Genomic DNA, 11,694 nt, shown 5'->3' on the forward strand with positions numbered 1-11,694 from the left:
CCCCCATACACCAGCCCTCTTCTGCCTCCAGTCTTCTGTACCCCATCCTTCTTGTCTTGTTCCCCTACATTTCCTCTTTTGTCACCCTGCAGGTGAGTTTTCCTAATCTTGCAGACTTTTCAGCTCAGGCAATTCACCACTGAATTTTCTATGCCTTCTCCCTCACTTTGGATCTCTGCACTCCCCTGGGGTTCCCTTCTACCTCCTGACAGTTGGCGTCCACTGCCTGTTTATTTATCCATCCCCCATTCTGACCCATAAGTTTATAGAGTGCAAGGACCATACTTTATTGAACTTTTCAACCCAGTTCTGGCTTAAGATCAGATACTCAAAGACAACTTAGTAAATACCCATAGGATGAGTGGAGGAGAGAATCCAAGGTAACCTCTGCAGAGGCGGCCATGCCATGATGGTGGTGGCCAAGGAGCACAGCAAGGGTCACATACTCACACAGGACTGATTCAGGAGAGCACAAGCCCAGTCTAGACGGCCTCAAATGGTTGGCATGCTGGACTGGAGGCCCCCTGATAGCAACATGAAAAGGCAGGATATTAAGTTGGAAAGAGACCAAGCATAGCAAATGAAGTATAGCAGCAGGCAGCAGCGTCTTAGCTCAACGCCTCTAGCACCGGGAGAAACCGGCCACAGCTTGGCCTTGGTGTACATCTCTCAAGCACCAAGGAAAGGCAGTCAGCTGTCCCCATACTCCCTCTCTCCAAGCCCTACAAACACAAAGCAGCTAGCTGGCCATATAGTATGAGGTATCCCTGTTAGTGCCACACAGATGGTGTCTCGGGGGCCTAAAACAGCCCTCCTTACCTCCCAAAAGCTAGACTCGCCCACTGGAGGCTGTGATGTTCTCTCTTCTCCAAGTCCCTCATTTTAGTTGCACTTTGAAATCCCAGTGGCCTTAATTTGTAAACATGTATTTATTGTATGTGTGAATGCACATGTCCATATGTATATGCATGCACATTCATATGTGTATATATGCACACATATATGTATTTATGCATATACACTCATGTGCTGTGGCACATGTATGGAGCGCTGAAGACAACTTGGAGTCACTTCTCTCCTTCTACCAAGTAGGTCTTGCTCTGTGGATCAGTTTCAGGTCACCAGGCTTGATAGCATGTGTGTACCCTTACCCTCTGAGCCACCTTGGACTTCCTGTGGCTGTGGCTGTGGCTGTTTTACAGCTGAATGTTCTGTCTGTCTGCTTCAATCGTGAAAGTGGAAGGAGGGGGCTAGTGACCACTGGGAGTAGGGCACTCGAGAGTCAAGGGGTTTAGCGCCATAGCTGGCAGAAATAACAGGTTCAGCTCACTCACACCTCTGGAAAATTGGTCTCCCTACCCCCCACCCAGACATGACAGCAGGTGGACAGCCATGGACAGAAAGTACCTTAGAGCAATCTGCTGTTCAGGCTGCATGTTGCTAGGAAGCAACTGGTAACAGCTGGCTGGGAAATAAGTCCTGTCCTTGGCAAAGCATGTTCCCGGCTGCTAATTAAATGCTACTATAGCCTCTCTTCCTTCAGGGAGCCATAGAAATGTGCTGAATTAATGCAGACGGGAGTAGCTGGGTTCACAAACAGGCTAAGCCTCCTCCTGCCTTTGTACAAAGGCTCTTGGGACTAAAATGAAGTTACTAACCCCCAGGAAGCTGGTAAAGAAAACCCTGGCCTCAGAATACTTGATTCAACTCACTCAGAGTATCTCCATGATATCTCAACTGCCAACCCAGATGAACTCATGGGTTAACTACTTCTTAGCAATCCTGTTAAGCTTCATATCTGGATATATATCTACAATAATAGAAGGCAGATTTCCAAGAGATGTCTGTATTCCCATAATTCATAGCAGGCAGCACTGTGATTCAGCTGAGTTCCCAATCCAGGTGTTCATCAGTGAATGAATAGGAAAATGGATGCATGTTGCAGTCAATGTTGTTAAAAGGGAATGGAATTCTAAAATATGCTGCAACATGAATGAACCTTATACACATGGTGCTGACACAAGCCAGGACAAATCCTATAGGATTCTATTCATATGAGATGTCTAGAGTAAGCAAATTCACAGACAGAGTTGTGTGGTGCTCACCAGGGATTTGGGGAGAGGAAAATGGGCGGTTACTATTTAATGAAAACACAGTCTTAATTTTAAAGATATTTTCAGGGGTTGGGGTCAGTGATGGGTAAGAGGCTTAGCAATCCAAAGCACTAAAAAAATAGTTCCAGAGACTGACTGTAAAAGAGACATATAATAATGTGAATAGGGCTTGCCCGTGTGGCTCAGTTGGTTAAAGTGCTTGTTTAGCCTACCAGAAGCCCTGGGCTCCATCCCCAGCACCACATAAACCAGACATGCTAATGCACAACCCTAATCCCAGCTAGGTGAGGACAGGAGCCTAGAAGTGCAAGATCACCCTCAGCCATAGATCAAGTTTATGCAATACATGAGACTCTGCCTCAAAAAAAAAAAAAAAATCAATATACTTAATACTGCTGAACCCTGTGTATACTTAGACATAGTTCAGATGACAAATTTTGTTTACTTTTTTTTTTTAACTATAAAATTAAATATTTTGGTGGTACTTAGGATTGAACCCAGTACCCCACAAATTAAAAAAAAAAAGTGATCCACCAATAAACTATACACCAACCCTATAATTTTTTCATTTTCTTCATTCTTGAGAGTTTTTATAGATGTATAATCATATTTACACCATTTACCCCACCCATATTCCCCCCAACCCACCTTCCTTCCAACTTCATCTTTTCAGTTTTTTGTTTGTTTGTTTGAATAACCCACCAAGTCCAGTTAGTGATGCCCACACATGCACGTTAGGGAGCCAGCCACTGGGGCATGTGAGACCTATGGGAGACCGTGCCCTCAGTGAAAAATGAAATTCTCTCCCCAGCACTCATCAACCACCTGCACCTTCTCAGTAACAGGCAGGGCTCTCTCGATCTTGTACAACCCTTGTGAAGGTAACCACAGCTGCTGTGAATTCATTCACAAATGCAAAATAATGTCACATCCAGAAGCCTGCCTTTTACAGCTCCTCCTCCAGCTCTTACATTTTTTGCACTTCCTGGATGTTGTGAAAGGTTTTATTGCTGTTTTTAAGAAATACATGTTCAGCTGGATGTGGTAGCTTATGAAATTCTAGCACTCAAGAGGCAGAGACAAGAGGATTACTGCCAGTTTAAGGCTAGCCTGGCCTACACAGTGAGTTCTAGATCTTGTGTCAAAGGAAAAGCAAGAGGAAAGAAAAGTTAAATCTTAAGAAGGAAAGAAAGAGGGGACAGAGGGAAAGAGGGAGAGAAGAAAAAAAAAGAAATGTTTAGAGCTGGGCATGATGGGGTATTCCTTTAATTCTAGTGTTCAGGAGCCTAAGGCACTAGGATCCCTGATAACTCAAGACCAGCCGTGGCTACATAGTGCATTCAAAGCCAGCCTGAGCTATATAATGAATCCAAAATCTCAAAACCAAAACCAAAGAAAATAGAGAAAAAAAATTGAGTTCAAGTTCATTATAAAGCAAATCACAAAGATGAAAAGAATAAGCAAAATAGTCAATGTCTTCCTCCCCCACACAAAGGCCCATCTTCCAGGCATTCCCAGTAGCCTGTGTCCTCTCAGAATCCTTCCCTGGCTCAACAAGCATGCACCATTGATATCCATAGTGTTTTCAAATGCAGTAAAGAGCTTAGACCTTAGTTATTTGTTTGTTTTTCCTTTTGGAAAAAAAAAAAGTAGCATCACGCTAAACACGGTTCCTCCATTAGTGTGTCTGGGAGAGCTTTCAATAGACAATAGATTTGCCTGCTATCTCTCATAGCTGTATCGGATCTCTCCGGTTTATGGATGTTGCACAATTTAGCCTGTCTTCTATCAGCACACACTTAATAGCTTCTAGTTTTTCTAATGAAAAAGTTGCAGTGAATATACATCTTGTTCACACATATAAATATTTTCCCATGATACATGTTAGAGTTAGAATTTATCTGGTTAAAATGTATGTGTATTTATTAAAGTATTTCTTTGTCTTAAAGGAAATCTGAATCAATCTATTGTCCCACCATCATTGGGAAAGGGAAGCCTTTGCCAATTTATTAGTTAGAAATAAATACTACAAGCGCTTTATTGTTGTTTATAATGTAGCTGCTTACTGTATGCTAATTTTTTCCCTGTGAACACCCTACTGGCAATAGCTTTTGCTTAGTTTTACTTCTATACTGTTCATATTTTCAATTAGAGTTTTTTTACATTTAATTTTTTAAATTTAATTTATTATTTTACATGTCGATCCCAGTTCCCTCTCCCTCCCTCCCTCCCTCCCTCTCTCCCTTTTACCCTCTCTGCCCCCTCACATGCACCCTGACCACCCTCCCCTCCCTCCACCCCAATTCCACATGTAGGGCAATGCCATCCAGGTGGGGTCATGTAGCTCTGTCACGTCATTTGAAGTAGGGACTAGGACTTCTTTCCTGTCTCTAGGTTAAGGCAGTTATCCCTCCATGGGGGATGTGTTCGCAAGGTCCATTTGTGCACCAGGAATACATCCTGGTTCCACTGTCTGAGGTCCCTTAGACTGCTCAGTTCTTCTGGCTGAGACCCATATTCAGGGGGGCCTGAGTCAGTCCCATGCTGGATTCCCAGCTATCAGTCTGGGGGCCCATTAGCTCCTCCTTGTTCAGGTAAGCTGTCTCTATGTGTTTCTGCAACCTGGCCTTGTCCTCTCCGTCTGCATCTGGATTCTAGTTTGACTCAGTGTTTATGTATAGGTGTTTGCTTCTGTTTCCAACAGGTATTAGATGAAGGCTCCATGGACAAGTTAGTTGTTGATCTCACTATCCGGGAAGGGCATTTATGGTAGCCTTTCCACAGTTGCTCAAATTGTTAGTTGGCAGCAGTCTTGCAGGTCTCTAGAACTTTCTTTAGGTTCAGTTTTCTCTTCAAACCAATAATGGCTCCTTCTTTTATGTTCTCTCCAATTAAGAGATTTTATAAAAATGTTGTTACTAATGAAATCAGTCCTTTGCTAAAGGTATCACATTTGACTTTGCTCTGGTATGTTTCGCCAGACGTTTACTTTCATTTGTAGGGATTCGATTTCGTAGGTTCTTTCTCACTGTAAAATGGCGTCTTGGCTAGTCAGGTATAGTCTACAGACTACGACACTGGCTTGTCTCTCCCGATGGTCTCTTTCTGAATCTCAAGGGAAGTTCTCAGCCCTGTTCCAGTTCTGCCCCTTCTCCCAACAGGGAAATTGGTGTTCTTCCTTTTCCTTTACTCATTCTTTCTTTTCTTTTCCAATAGGAGACCTGCCGGTGTGGCTCGCATTGCCCTCAAATGTGTGATCTGCCAGGCTCAGCTGGTGTACACAAGGGTGCATGGAAACTGCCAAACTCAGACTGCTCTGTGGGTGTGAAGAAAGGTTCACTCTGATGAACTGAAACCTGCCATGGCTACCTCTCCGGGGCAGAGAGAATAACAAAAATGGTGGAAGAGTCTTGCCTGTTATACAGAGTTACATTGCAGGAGGAGGAGGGCGGGTTAACAGGAACAGCCTGGAAATGAATTAGCCCAGGGATTTGATCTGTTGAAGGCTTGTTTGAGTTAGTGGATAACTAGCTGCCCTTTCCAGAAGTTGGGGAGCTGTGAGTGGCAGATAAGAAAGTAATGGGTTTCCTAGCTAACAGAAACTCACTTTATAATGTTTCTGAGGAATGTTGACTTTTAGTAGCAGTCCTGTTTACCAGTCAGAGTGCAGCCTGAGCTGAGCCCAGACTACAACTATGACATTGGCAGTGGCACTGACAATTTTGGGGGCCTGGATGACAGGGATGTGCTGCCATTCAGACACTACATTTCTCAATATTCTAAAACCAGCTAGATAACCAGGAAAAATCTCATGTCCTTCCAACCTTTTGAAAGGATATATTCCAACTACTAATTACTGTGTTCTCTGCATGACCTCATTGGGAAATTGCTTTATCAAACCCTCAAATTTCTAACATGAAAATTTATGCCATTTTCATTCCTCTCCAAAATCATATTGATGATTTTTCTTTTCTAGCTGCCCTCAAGAGCCTCAAAGGCCCAATCTTACCTGTAACCCAACCTATTTGAAAATGACTTCCCAGATAGATAAATAAGGGTAGGTGTGTGTGTGTGTGTGTGTGTGTGTGTGTGTGTGTGTGTGTGTGTGTTTCTGCGGAAAACCTGTGACACCCAACAGTGCACATTACAAAAGTGATGGCAGCAGGGACAAACACGGTCAGTTTGCTTGTGCACATGTGATGACAGTAGTTACATCGCAAGTCATAAGACAATCTCCAATTTTTAAGAAAGCACAGCAATATATATTTCAGAACTGATGGGATGGATTCCGTCCCTTCCTATGAAAGGCTCTTAGTGTGGCTTCTGGGTCTTGACAATGATAATCAACAGCACAACAGAAACAAGCCCTCAGGAGACCAAACTCCCTTTAATCAATGAGCTCCCCTCCTGCAAGGAGCATAGCGATGCTTGGGTCCTCTCAGACACAGGGATGCTGGGAACAGAGGCAGCAGAATGACACCCCTTGAGATGCTGCCAGTTTTCATTCAGTAGCCAGGGGTTGAAATTGGAGAAGGGTCAAGTAGATCTCAGTCACCAGGGCTGGGAGCAGTCTCTGAGGTGCTGAAGAAATAAGAAACTCCCCTTCAGACCAAAATGTCTAAAGGGAAGATAGAAGTAGCAGACATTTATTGAGACCTTAGTATGGTTAGAGCTGTAACTGACACCCCTGTGTGCTTGCTTGCATCAGCCCTGTGAAATATGAAAGTTACCCTCAATTTATAGAAGGGAAACCAACACTTGGTAAAGTTCTGATGATCAAGCCCAGGATTGTCCAGCTAGGTGACAGAGCCAAGGCTGGTACTAGCATTCATGCCAGCCAGAGCTGACCCCACAATTGGATAAGGGCACCATGGGTGAAGGGTGAAGAATCTTGGTCCTGGAATGCATCTCTCAACTCCCTACAAGCATAATCAAATATTGTCTGATGCAGAAAACCTTCAAAATATTTTCTCTGAAACAACAGAGGGTTGCTGTGATCAAGGATACGGAGACAGGATATTAATGTTGTAAACAAAATTGCCCCTTGGAACATCCAAGTCAGTTAATATGCTCAACTGCTTTCAAAGCACGTGTTTCAGGGAACTGTTATGCTGATTAGCAATAATTATAATCTACTCATTAAGAAATGTCCCTAAGAGCTGCTACAACAGAACACTTCATTGCTGAGTTTAAGTTACTCTGTGTACTCGAAAATAATGAAGCTACTGTCCTTTTAAAAATTATCTAATTTAGGCTTTTCATTCACTTATGCTTCTCTGCAAGGGCTGCAAATGAAATAGGCAATGCTAAATTAAATGGTAGTGTTCTCCAAGGTCCACAGCAGCAGCCCTGAGGCCAACATGCCAGCTTTGCCAAGGGGGATGGGGGAAGGGAGGAGGCTCAGGGAAGATTTAGATCTGAAAGATTCCCTGCAGTCCACCTCCACTTTTCCTAAACATTTGAGTTTCAAAGAACTTTTTTCTCCAAAGAGTCTTGAGACTCCTTGGACATTTGCTGAGTGGCGATACTAGAATTTACTGAGAGCCATCTTAAACCCTTTAGGAGCAAAGCCAATATAAACAATACACAAAGACTGAGAACTTAATATCCGCAAGTACTCAACAGGCTGAGTGCTTTATCTCCAGTTTCAGTTAAATCCTCTTAGTTATCAGAAAGGCACGGAGAAACCCAAGGATGGATGCAGGGAAGCCACGGGAACACCAGAAACTGTCACAGAGCCCCAAGAAGAGGGACCCTGGCAGCTGGCTTCATGGAAACCATAACTGGATCCATTAAGCTCCAGCCTGCACAAAGCCCATGACTCTAAGACAGACAGGCACATGGCACTGTGCACTCTGATGCACTCTGGAGCTGTGAGTACCCTGAAGGTCAAGGCAAAAAGATCTCCCGAGTCCAGGAAATCAAGGCCAGCCTGAGTAATAAAACAAGACCTTTTCTATCCCCTCCCCCCCCCCCAAAAAAGGAAGATAAAGAAAGGAAGGGAGGGAGGAAGAAAGAGAGGGAGGGAGAGAGGGAGGGAGGGAAAGGAAAAAAGAAAGAAGGGATGAAGGCTGAACTTTTCCGCAAGGACCTCTCTCTTTACATCTATTTGCTCTCAACTGCAAGAAACAGATCACCCAATTCAAAAAGCTTTTAAGCCATAAGGACATTGTCTCACAGAACTGGAAATGCAGACATAGGATGGCTTTCAAGACCAGCCCACTAGCCATACACCAATAAGCAGGGCTTGTTTCTGCTCTTTGTTTTACACCAGGTCAACTTTATCCTAAGGCTATTGATGTCCATCCTTGGGCTAAGGGAAAGTAGGCTTACACATCCTCTCATTGCCACTATCTATAGGCAAATACTATTCAGAAGCCTATACCTCAGCACGGGCATTGGCCTGAATTAGTTGTGCTAGCACATTTAGATCCAGCCTCCTGTTTTAGTCAGTGGCTGCCAGAATTGGTTTAGACTGCACATGGCAACCCCCTAGAATGAAGTCAGGTATCAGGGTAGGTCAGGTCAATGGGTATTGATTTTGAAGCCATATGGGAAATCATTCTGTTTGGTTGGTTGGTTAGGTTTTTTGAAACAAGGTCTCATTTAACCCAGGCTGGTCACAGACTATCAGATGAGGTTGGCCTTGAACTCCTGATCTTCCTGCCTCAGCCTCCCAAGTGCTGGATTATACCACACCTGCAGTCCACATCCATATGGGGAATCTTGAAGGAAAAATAGATTGGAGGAAGGACAAGAATGGTTTCAGGGATGCACTGGTTTTGAAAAGTCTTCTAGATATCCAAATGAAGACTTCATGCAAGTTATGGGCAAAAATGAATTAGGAATTCAAGGTGGGGGCAGCTAGAGTTACAACTTTGAGGGCCATCAGTCTATAACTAGAATTTAAAACCATAGGAAGAAAGAGAAATCTAGTAAAGAAAGGGGGAAAGAGGTAAGAGTCCAACATCTAAAGATAGAGCTTAGAGAAGCTGGGAAAGGAGACCAACAAAGAGTGATCATGAAGGCAGGAAAGCTAGAAACATACTGCCCCAGAAACCAGAGCCAAGTGTTTCTCTACTGATACACTAGGTGTCCTGCAAACAGTGTGTAGAAGGCAATGCAGTGATGTGAGGAGCAGAAGAATTTGCCAAGACTAGAAAAGATAAGAGAAAATTTATTGAAATGCACTGTATGAAAGCAGTGGGCAAGTTACCACAGATGAGATGGTTAGCTCTTATTGTCACCCTGACAGTCTAGAGTCACCTGGAAAGAGCCTCAGTGAAGGACTGTCTGGGTCAGGTTGGCCTGTGTGAAGGGGATTATGGTGATTGTGTAAACTGATGCAGGAGGACCTGCCCACTGTGGGCAGTACCATCCCTTGTGCCTGGGGCCCAGGATTGTTCAAGAATAGAGAAAGTGAGTTTAACAATAAGCATGCCTCCATTTGTTCTCTCCACACTGAACCGTGCACTGTGAAATGTTACTAGCTACATCAAGTTCTCCAAGAAACAAGTACAGACATGTCTCCTGATTGACATGGAAAAGAATAAAAAAGAGAAATCCCCACCTGATGGTTTCTGTCGACACGGAGGAACAAGGTGGCCAGCTGAGAAAGATAGAAGGAAATTTGAAGACAGAAGCAGGCAAAGGTGAAAAATAGCAGCCTCCAGAGGTGGAAAATGAGACAAGGAACATATACAAGACTAACTCTGCAATGCTGCAAGCCCCACCTCAGAGCTATGATCATCAACTCAAGAGCAAACATAGCTTTCAGCCATTCAAACACAGACACAGAGCTGAGGTTGTTCTAATACATCATGAGGGAAGGAAAAACAACAAAGAAAGAAAGAGAGGGAGGGAGGGAGGGAGGCAGAGGCAGGCGCATCTCTGTGAGTTCGAGACCAGCCTGGTCTACAGAGCTAGTTCTAAGACAGGCTCCAAAGCCACAAAGAAACCCTGTCTCAGAGGGGGGAAAAAAAAAAAAAAAAAGGAAGGAAGGAAGGAGGCAAGGCCACTGGCAAGCCACCTGGGCTAAATAAGGAAAGAGTACCATGAGGGAGGTGACAGCTAACGAAGAAGCTCATATCCCAGAAATGGCTATTGTCTATCAAAACTCAGTCTCCCTCCTTTTGAATACAAGAAAAACCAGTGCATGGCAGTTCTCTCTTGCTTATGTGTGTACATTTGGCTAGGTCCACTACAACAAGATGTGTATGGAAGGGATGTCTGCCTCTCATGGACAGGGGTCTATCTCCATACTCTTTTACCATTGCCCCAACTCAATGCAGAGTGATGCCACAGGGGTCACCAGGGAAATCAGATGCAAGCCTTCTGGGTCCTGGAAAAACCATGTGGCAGAACCACTGAGCAACTGAACATTGCATGAGCAGAGACGGGACTGCTCACAGTTTTGAGTATAAAATGTCCCTCACATGCTTCTATATTTGAATACTTAGTCCATACTGGTGATGCCAATTTTGGAGGTTGTGGAACCTTTTGCATCTGAGACTTAACTGGCAGGTGTAGGGCCATGGAGATTATCACAGCTTGCCATGTCCTACCTGGGGACTTGCATTCTGAGTTTGCAGCCATGATGAGAATAAAGAATGTCCAAACATCACCATCCCTTCTTCACCAGGTAACTGTGAACTAAGTATAATCAGCCCTTCTTGCCCTAAGTTGCTTCAGTTGGGACATTTGGTCATAGTGGCAAGGGAAGTAATATAGGGTGTGGTGGTTAATCCTGTCAACCAGACAGGAACTACAATAATTTGGGAGACAAAGCTCTGGGCATGTCAGTGACAGTGTCAAGTCAGGGTTACTGGAGGCGGGACACCCCATCTTAAAGGTGGGTGGCAGCATTCTGGGCCACAGCACACACCCAGTGATATAATCTCCATTGCTCTTCCCCAGGGTTCCTTCCCTTCCTTCTTCCTCTCCCATCACTGTCCTCAGGGAAACTGTAAAAGGTTTTCTCTGTTGAATTAACAGCCACGTCTTTCTTTCTTAGTACACAATCAACCTGATTCACAGTAGGTACTCAAATCCTGAAGGCAGAGAATAAATTTAGCTATTCAAAACTGAAGATGATGACATTAATAGAACGGGCTTGGGTACGGCCCAGGATCTCACTTTTCTTATGCTTCCCAGAAGTCTGGCTAGCAGAAGGAATATAGGACCCAGCTGCCTGCATCCATGGCTCCTTCTACAGATTGCTTTGGTACAAAATATTTCAAAGGTACCTTCTGAGACAGATGTTTCTAAACAAGCTGAATACATTATTACTGGGGAAAACATTATGTAAATGCAATATAAACAGGCTGACAAGCCCTCTGGAGGAGACTGATTGACAATGTGACAGAAGGGTGCAGTCTAGGGCCAGCAGGGGTCTATAGGAGAGCTATGAGAGCTCAGCCACCCAGGGACAACCAGTTTGATCTGTTTAGGGACACCTGGAGCTTTCCAGCTCTTGCTACTCAAAGGACAGTACATGCTACATGTTGTTTGTTTCTGCCAAGACTCACAGGCTGCATGCTCCCCACCAGCATGACATGGGCAGCAGATGTGAGCATGCTTC

This window comes from Phodopus roborovskii, unplaced genomic scaffold (assembly GCF_943737965.1).
Source record: "Phodopus roborovskii unplaced genomic scaffold, PHOROB, whole genome shotgun sequence".
NCBI classification, from domain to species: domain Eukaryota; kingdom Metazoa; phylum Chordata; class Mammalia; order Rodentia; family Cricetidae; genus Phodopus; species Phodopus roborovskii.